This window comes from Ptiloglossa arizonensis, chromosome 14 (genome assembly GCF_051014685.1).
Source record: "Ptiloglossa arizonensis isolate GNS036 chromosome 14, iyPtiAriz1_principal, whole genome shotgun sequence".
Classification (NCBI taxonomy): Eukaryota; Metazoa; Arthropoda; class Insecta; order Hymenoptera; family Colletidae; genus Ptiloglossa; species Ptiloglossa arizonensis.
The window spans coordinates 1,727,946-1,737,938 of NC_135061.1; positions in this window are offsets into that span (position 1 = coordinate 1,727,946).

The window sequence follows — 9,993 nt, forward strand, 5'->3', positions numbered from 1 at the left end:
AAAGAAGCGCCAAACCAGCCCTCTTGGTCAGACGGTTGTACGACGTGTCGAACGGTTCCTGGAAATCTTTCGTAATTGGCGTATTCGAACCCCAGACGCAACTGATTGGGTTAAATGTTGGTCACCGAGAAATAAGACGAGAGTTCCTTCACCCGTGCTATGCTAGATTCTTCGATTCTAAATAAACTGTTTTAATTATTGGAGCTGATTTTAAGTATTTTTTAAGAATTGTTTTAAACGACGTGGAAGCTATCCATAGTGTCGAGAGTTTCTTCATCAGCCTTATGTTTGGTTCTTCAATTCTAAATAAACTGTTAGAATTATTGGAGCTGATTTTAAGTATTTTTTAAGAATTGTTTTAAACGACGTGGAAGCTATCCATAGTATCGAGAGTTTCTTCATCAGCCTTATGTTTGGTTCTTCAATTCTAAATAAACTGTTAGAATTATTGGAGCTGATTTTAAGTACTTTTTAAGAATTGTTTTAAACGACGTGGAAGCTATCCATAGTGTCGAGAGTTTCTTCATAAGCCTTATGTTTGGTTCTTCGATTCTAAATAAACTGTTTTAATTATTGGAGCTGATTTTAAGTATTTTTTAAGAATTATTTTAAACGAGTTGACGTGGAAGCTATCCATAGTGTCGAGAGTTTCTTCATCAACCTTATGTTTGGTTTTTAAATTGAAAACAATTATTCCAATTGTTGGGTTTGATTTTAAGTATTTTTTAATAATTATTTTAAACGAGTTGACGTGGAAGCTATCCATAGTGTCGAGAGTTTCTTCATCAGCCTTATGTTTGGTTCTTCAATTCTAAATAAACTGTTTTAATTATTGGAGCTGATTTTAAGTATTTTTTAAGAATTATTTTAAACGAGTTGATGTGGAAGCTATCCATAGTGTCGAGAGTTTCTTCATCAACCTTATGTTTGGTTTTTAAATTGAAAACAATTATTCCAATTGTTGGGTTTGATTTTAAGTATTTTTTAATAATTATTTTAAACGAGTTGACGTGGAAGCTATCCATAGTGTCGAGAGTTTCTTCATCAACCTTATGTTTGGTTTTTAAATTGTGAACAAATTATTCCAATTATTGGAGCTAATTTTAAGTATTTTTTAATAATTATTTTAAACGAGTTGACGTGAAAGCTATCCATAGTGTCGAGAGTTTCTACATCAGCCTTATGTTTGGTTCTTAAATTGTGAACAAATTATTCCAATTGTTGGGTTTGATTTTAAGTATCTTTTAAGAATTATTTTAAACGACTTGACGTGGAAGCTATCCATAGTGTCGAGAGTTTCTACATCAGCCTTATGTTTACTTTTTAAATTGTAAATAAATGGTAAACATATTTTAAATATGGTAACATAGAAGCTGTCGATAAGTATTATAAAAATTTTCTTCGCTGTAATTAAGATTACCAGATGATTTCATTTGAACATGTTTTAACTGATTCTGAGAAAAATATTTGTTGGATAATTTTTATACATCTACGTAAATCCGATGTAATCATACGATTACTTTTAACTTGTTTTTTACGGTGATGAAGAGAACTAGAGAAATGTCTTTTTATACTGCTCGGTTTATAAATATGCAACTCATGTGAATCAATCTATAAACGAGACGAAGATAAAAGTAATATTTTACTTAGGTAGGATAAGATTTCATACACGGTATCCCAATTTTATCGCAACAACATTCAATCGAACAATAACACGACTATAAATATACGAGACAAATATCACCATAGATACAACTGTATAAAAAAAAATTGTAAAAAATGCACACGTTTATCAATTATCTCTAAATATCACGTACGTGGGACAATGTCGACTTTCACGTACATCCATCATTGTTTAAACATCTTTCGCTTCCTGTGAGCGAATCTCAGCTTCGAGCTACGTGTAAGAGTGTTCATAAAACCGCTGTCAGTCATCGTTAGCAAGGAACCACAACCAATATTGCGACTCCATTGTCGCCTCGTTAAGGCAATTGTTTATTATATTAGCCGAGCTCCGCGCTGTGATTCAAGCTCGCCTCGTTTCCCATATGTCTTACCTCGGAGACGCGTTTCTTCCTTATAAGATAAGATTTAATGAAATACGGACGTCACTCCGATGAATGACGATTACGACGTTGATCAACACTACTTAAGACATCAGACCCTCGTTCGAGTTAATTGCTTCCAAGTCGACAGCAGAACGAATTTTTCTACTCGCATTTCCCTTTCTTTTCGTAGCAAGTAATTTACCAAAGATTGGATAAATATATACATACACGATAGAATATTTCGTAAACATATAACGAAATACTCGTCCCTACAAATCATTCGATACATCGTTTCGCGTTTCCACACGAGCAACAATTAGTGCCAGACTTTTTATCATTTAATAACGATTCACGAATAATTTCGAACCGTTGAGTTATACGACTCACCTAGTCCAATGTTTAAAAATTTTTAAACGTGTAATTGAAGATTCGGTAAGAGTCGTTTAAAACGAAATTTTTTCGACTTTTCTATGTTAATTTTTAATATATTAAAATATTCATGGTGCAGTATCTGCGTTGAAAAATTGTGCAACATCGCGAGACGTATAATTGCACACGTCCATCTTGCACGATTCGTGTTGTTTGTTCCGTGTTTTACAAAATAATTAATAATATTATTTCACGCACCGGTTCGGTGCACGTAACGAACTTCACTCCCGAACGTTTAAAACTGAACGAAGGTATGAAAATTCTTTGCCGCCGAAATTCTGGTGTTCTGATTTACAGGGTACTAAACAGTTTTCGTGTCATGACATCCGAGAATAATTTACCGGCTGACCCGTGTTGCGATACAAAGCGTCTGCCCCTCACGGCTATATAAATTACTAACTCGTGCTCGATATCTCTTGCCGCAGATTTCTAATCTCCGACCGAAGTAATTATTCATTTGCCGAATGAACTGTTACGACTTATCGACTGCTTCCGAAATTACTACGGTTATTAATTACCGAATACTTCAACTGGGCTACGGAGAAATATCGAGTATCTTATATTGAAAACTTCCAATTAACGATAACGGATCGAACGAAACATTTGTGGGAGAAAATTTTGTGGGAGTGGTGCACCGAAAAAGAAAATGCATTTTAAATGCACAAGAAATAATGAAAAATTGTACGATTCTTCCACAGATGGTAAATTTATCAACTCTTTCGAGAAAAGAAATATTTGTGCTGTTTTCACGCGACTGTAATATGCAAATCATACTTAAAACGAATAACGATTAATTATTCCCTCGACAATCTGCCATTCGCATTTTCGATTATCAATACCTAATAAATGTAATTATAATTGTCAATTAAATTCACGGTTTATTGTAACTACATTTGTATGTGACGAAGATAGATCGAATCGTTGGCATAAATTACTTACGTAATGAATTGATGTCGCGTATATAAAATTACTAATGTTGATGGTTAATGTCGAGGTAGCTTCCGTTTTCAATGAAACACGATTTCAGACGGTAATCCTTTTCTAATGGTAATATTCTTTTATAAATGTCGAAACTGATTTCGTCGAAGATGGAGTCTCGCACGAAAAAATTTTGTTTTTTATTTTTGTTATATTTCTGAGCAAAAAATAACTTTTTCTTTTCTGGTACAAATTTTATTGTTCTCTGTACGTACAAATAATGGAGGTTACTCGCACGGTACTCGATACAGAGCGTAAAACGTTCATCTTCGATCGGAAATCGGTCTCATAGCATATGTAAATGAAAAATTTAGTCGATGGTCCGAGAAATAAAAGTTTCATCGAGGGAATCGATACTTTTACGAGCTGCAATCTTTGTTGCAAAGCTCTTTGGCTCCGTTCCGAACCTACTTGCCTGTCGTTTGAAAAATCGGGGCTATTTAATGGTCTACAAAAGATATTGGCTCGGCAATGAAACTAAAAATAATTATTATATTTTGCGTGCATTAAGCGCGCAGAAATTGACGGGTTACGCGGGTCCATTGGGACACATAAAATTTTCATGCTTCCCGGAAAGCTATTAACGAAATAATTATATTTTTGATGTGTGTCAAAGACATCGCTTGCCGTCAGTAACACGTGACACTCGCCGCGACATAAAAGTCATTTGAAATGTGATAAAGGGATATTTAAAATAATATGGGAGCAGGGGCCCGGCACGAAAAATTCATGAAAGTGTAATGAGTTCGCGAGGCGAAAAAAATTTCATTTAATCCACTCTTAACAGCGAGGAAATATTCGCGATGTGAAGTGCGAAAACGCGCCGACTCGTATTGTACGCTTCTAATCGAATGTGCGTTGCCACGTTGAACAGAATTAGACACGGAAAATCGAAAAACACGATTTTCCCTCGCCAATCAAGAAAATATCATCATTTTATTTCTCTATATTTCTACGTAACATTTTTAACCAACAAAGTTACCTCGCCAAGTGTACAAATTTTCGAATATTTTCCACACGAAGTACCATTATTCGGACAATTTTTAGTAACCGTCGAGAAAGAAAGAAAATTTGTTCCGTTTTAAGAAAGCAACGCTCGTTCGAATAGATTGTACTTTTCCAAATATTGAACAGTACCGCTCTGGAACAATTGATAGAACTCATCGTTTCGTTCGAATAGTTTCCACACGACGATCACTGAAAATCTGTTTCCATCTCGCTGGCTTTAATAATTTCATCAACGACTGTACATGTTATGTACATCCATTACCTGTAGTTCCATTTAATTGAAAGCATTAAAATTCCCCAGGCCGACGCCAGCCGTCACGCGAGGTCCTGAATAATCGTTCTTCGAATTTGTCTTCGTGACGACGTTGACCGGAAGGAAAGAGGGGGAAGTCAATCAATCGGTAATTAGTAGCCGATGGACAGGCATAACTTTATCGGCCGCCGAAATGCGCGCGATGTCCTCGCACCATCGTCAGGGATTCAAATGGATGCAGCCGGCGCACGTGCCGGCAATTAATAATCAATTCCAACAGGAAGCGATGGTGATTGAACACGTACGAGTCTGACAGTCTCTTTGTTCCTTATCGAACGCTATACAGAAACTTCTCTTCGAAACTGTCAAATTTCGACACGCGTCTTCCTTTATGGTGGTACACGGTGATCTCGCGACCCTAATTTATTTCAATTCGAAAAATGTTAAAGGAGTAATCCGGTCGGTGAACGATTCCTTACCGAAACGTACGCGTTTCTTGTATATTGTATATTAATTTGGTATTTTTTTTTTTTTTTTTTTTCGTAGTCGTAATTTGCAATTACAAAGTAATCAAATCGAGGCACTTTTTAATCACGCACATCGCTCGTTTGCAATAACACACGATCATATATATTTCTGGTCCGAATATTTCACGACAATGGTAACACGTAATGTTATTTTTATCAATATTTGACGAAGGAACGACATGGTAAATGGGTTGATTCGATACTAAATGGCACATCGAATCAATTTATACTACGCGAGTTAAGCTGAGACCGAATACGACTACGTTCGATATCACTCTTAATTTATATTACAATGCATTATGTAAAGCTTTGAATCCGATTTATTATTAGAAGTCGATCTATTATATGCGTTTGCCCGAAACACCATCGAATATCTATTCAATTTGTTATTGTTGAATTCTGGTATTATACGATCGACTTATTTTTCTCTATCGAGCGTTAATGAAAAGAACTCCCGTTGCTTCATCGAACAATAACGAGAACAGAATTATACATTATGTTTGGATTTGTTTTGATGCACTCCGTAATGAATACCAAAATGAAATTGCACGACGATTGCATTTAAAACGGTCAAAGAGACTTTAACTCGATTAATTAAAAACTGATTAATTACATTTACTTCGTCGTGAATGCCCATCGGTATACACTGCACCCTAAATTCCATTTTTAATGTACCGGATGATTGTAATTTATATTTTAATGCGGAAAGAAAATGTTGGGAATCCCTCTTCGGAGAAATGTAAATACCGAATAAAATCTCACGTCTGGATATTGCGAATGAAACGAATCCGAAATTCCTTTTTTAATACATTACGCGCGATCGTTATTTACATCTCGGTGGAATGAAAATTTTTCGAATATATTTTCCGTGAAATGTAACAATAGGGACGATTAAACGGGGAAACATGGTACTTAGTGGAGATGTTTGCACGAAATGCGCTTACAAATGCAGCATACTGTCATTCAGAACGCGCTTACGTCATAACATGTAAACGGATTTACAGAGAATAACGCGTGGTCAGCATGCAAGTTATCATACCACAGATTTCTCCCATCGCATCATTCGTACCAACAGCCTGTGGCAGTTTCAAGTAGGATAATAGTTCGTGGGAAATTGGATGATCGTGATAATTGCGCACGCGCTAAATGCAACTGATGATCGAAGTTTATGAATCGTTTAAAACTACGAACTCTCAAGTGGCGTTTTGCCAAATTGTACAGTTACGGTCAAGTACTCATCGAGAGTTTCGAAACATTGAAAAATATTAATTCATCTTCCACTGTAAACATTAATCGATATTCTACATTTTGTACGTGTTGCATCGCATCGACCAAGCGCTCGTAACGCATTGAAATTATTATTAATTATCGAGAAAGCCACCCGCATTGTTGCATATTTGCTTGACACGCAGTGATTTAAAAAATGTGCATTGAAGAATTTTTCTGCATTTGCAAAAATAGATAGAAGAACTTTCAGTTGATTTTTCAGTGTCAATTTGAATAAGTCGATTCCTATTTTCTCGTTCAAAATTATGTGTGAAATGACGATCGTCGAAGATTGAATGTTTGCAAGATTCTTGTGACGTTACATAAGGACTGAGAACTAATTAAGTGGAAAGAAATTGTAAATGCAAAAACGTAGAGCGTAAGTGAAAATTCACTTAAGAGGTCTGTTATCATTCGTTAGGTTAGGGAGAGTTCTTCGTCCCTTTGTTGACAATGACTATCAAACATACCACAAAGAGTATCGAAACTTCAACAACTGGATCATTGGTTCACAGATACAAAACAAATCTTAGAACCCCAAGGTCCAACATTCGAGGACTTTGGATCCAAAGTTTCCATACTATTGGGACTGTAGATGCAAGCCATGGAGTGTAGACTGTTGTTCACCAAACTTCCACTAGCAAGACAATTCTATCTTCGAATCAACAGCATCATCTTAATCGAATAGTACATCCAAGGCAGGGAATGGAGACTCTTGTTCGTGAAACTTCCTATAATTGATTCTTCATTTTCTTCAATTCGCAGTATTGATAAATTACGAAAAAGTAATTTTAATTTCGTTCGTCAGTGTCATTGGATAATTTGTAATATCGTTTTCCTTCTTTGGCATTAAGAGCACTTCGATCCAGTATGCAAATTTTTATTTCTTAAGTGTAATATTTATTCGTTCAACGTTTTTATTCAAATCTCCATCAGATATAGCATTTTTTTGTCTTACAAATATAACATTTACTCAAAGTATTATGGCATTACGTATAGAAAAATATGTATTCGTTCAACAGGGCTTCACTTATCTATTTTTAATAACCTTATCAATGATTTTTTTAAACTTTCGACACATCCAAGTGTTTCTCGAATTCGTTGGAAATATTATTCAATAGTCTGATAGAGTATTTCCATATTGTCAAGGGATATTCGGCAGACAATGGACATTCGATTATCTCGTACGAAAATGGATTCAAATTCAGTGATAATATTTACTGACTAGTCAACAAGGTTGTTCTTAAAATATTGGTTATTGTTTGTGAACGGTTGAACGAAGTTTGCTGGATGAGTCTAGTCTGCCGAAGAAGTTACCCTAGCAAAAAACTCGCTATAGCTCGAAAACAAGGTCAAATAAGACATATGTCTCTACGAACTTATTTTAGTTAAGTGCTATAGCTACCCCTGAAGTGGGTTCCACATATAACACGGCACTCGGTATGTTCTCAATTTTTCGGAACATCTTGTTTTCATCACTCTACTAACACACCATAATAAAGAGAGCTTCTTCTTATCGAGAAACCACTCTAAATCAAGGTCGAAACTTTGATACGTTAATATTACTATTCCTATTTTTACTATACGAAATAAAATCGTAGCTAAGAGTTTCGAATTAACCGTATACTTTACGGTGTACCATAAGTGATACATAATTCTTTTCTGATAATAATTGTCCAGTTCTACTAACACACCATAATAGACAGAGCTTCCTCTTATCGAGGAACCACTCCAAATCAAGGTCGAAACTTTGATACGTTAATATTACTATTCCTATTTTTACTATACGAAATAAAATCGTAGCTAAGAGTTTCGAATTAACCGTGTACTTTACGGTGTACCATAAGTAATACATAATTCTTTTCTGATAATAATTGCCCTGTTCTACTAACACACCATAATAAAGAGAGCTTTCTCTTATCGAGAAACCACTCCAAATCAAGGTCGAAACTTTGATACGTTAATATTACTATTCCTATTTTTACTATACGAAATAAAATCGTAGCTAAGAGTTTCGAATTAACCGTATACTTTACGGTGTACTATAAGTGATACATAATTCTTTTCTGATAATAATTGCCCTGTTCTACTAACACACCATAACAAACAGAGCTTTCTCTTATCGAGGAACCACTCCAAATCAAGGTCGAAACTTATATACGTTAATATTACTATTCCTATTTTTACTATACGAAATAAAATCGTAGCTAAGAGTTTCGAATTAACCGTATACTTTACGGTGTACCATAAGTGATACATAATTCTTTTCTGATAATAATTGTCCAGTTCTACTAACCCACCATAATAAAGGGAGCTTTCTCTTATCGAGAAACCACTCCAAATCAAGGTTGAAACTTATATACGTTAATATTACTATTCCTATTTTTACTATACGAAATAAAATCGTAGCTAAGAGTTTCGAATTAACCGTATACTTTACGGTGTACCATAAGTGATACATAATTCTTTTCTGATAATAATTGTCCAGTTCTACTAACCCACCATAATAAAGGGAGCTTTCTCTTATCGAGAAACCACTCCAAATCAAGGTCGAAACTTTGATACGTTAATATTACTATTACTATTTTTACTATACGAAATAAAATCGTAGCTAAGAGTTTCGAATTAACCGTATACTTTACGGTGTACCATAAGTGATACATAATTCTTTTCTGATAATAATAACTGCCCTGTTCCACTAAATATTTCCCAGCACACTTTATCGACCTTGCTTAAAGAAAGTTCCACCAAAATGATTCCCTTGCTTTCGTATTCCGAACTCAGCTTTTCAAAACACGTTTCAATATCGGAGAAAGTGTCGAGACTGTTGAACAGAAGTTACTCACAGATTTCAAGATTTTTTACAAAGAAACAGGTGGATATTTAATTTCAGCGATGCATTTACAAGTGCATACACATCGCGTTTATACTCACCGTTGCATTTTTTTATCACCACACAGTACATCTACGTAGGAAAATCACATTTCGTGCCTTCAGCGTATCTGACTCCCTTCCTTAATTATTTTTCCGATGGTTGAAGGTGACTTCCCTTCGGGAAACATTTCTTTCGATAAAGTATAAAAATGCACACGGTGTAGGGTTAAAGGATGGCTGTCGTGGCTCTGACAGACGACACGGAAGAAAATTAATATAATTCCCCTTGCTTTCTACACTCTGGCTATCCAGTGGCCCTTTCCGCATTAATTCATCAGGGAAAACGTGCAGGAATACAAATCAAGCACGTGCATTATTCCAGCAATCGCGCGTAACTTACTCCGCACGGTAACGCAGCGACGGTATTACGGTGTGATTAGACGTAATCAAGTCGGTCTGTGCTTCGAAGAGGCCGGATAGAACTGTCCAACGACACGACTACATCAAACGGTTAACGGAATGCCTATTAAACGCGGCGATGCATCATCCAGTAATTACATCGCGGTAATTCCAGCGCGATAGTTGGCAGACAGAGGTCTACACGTGAGAC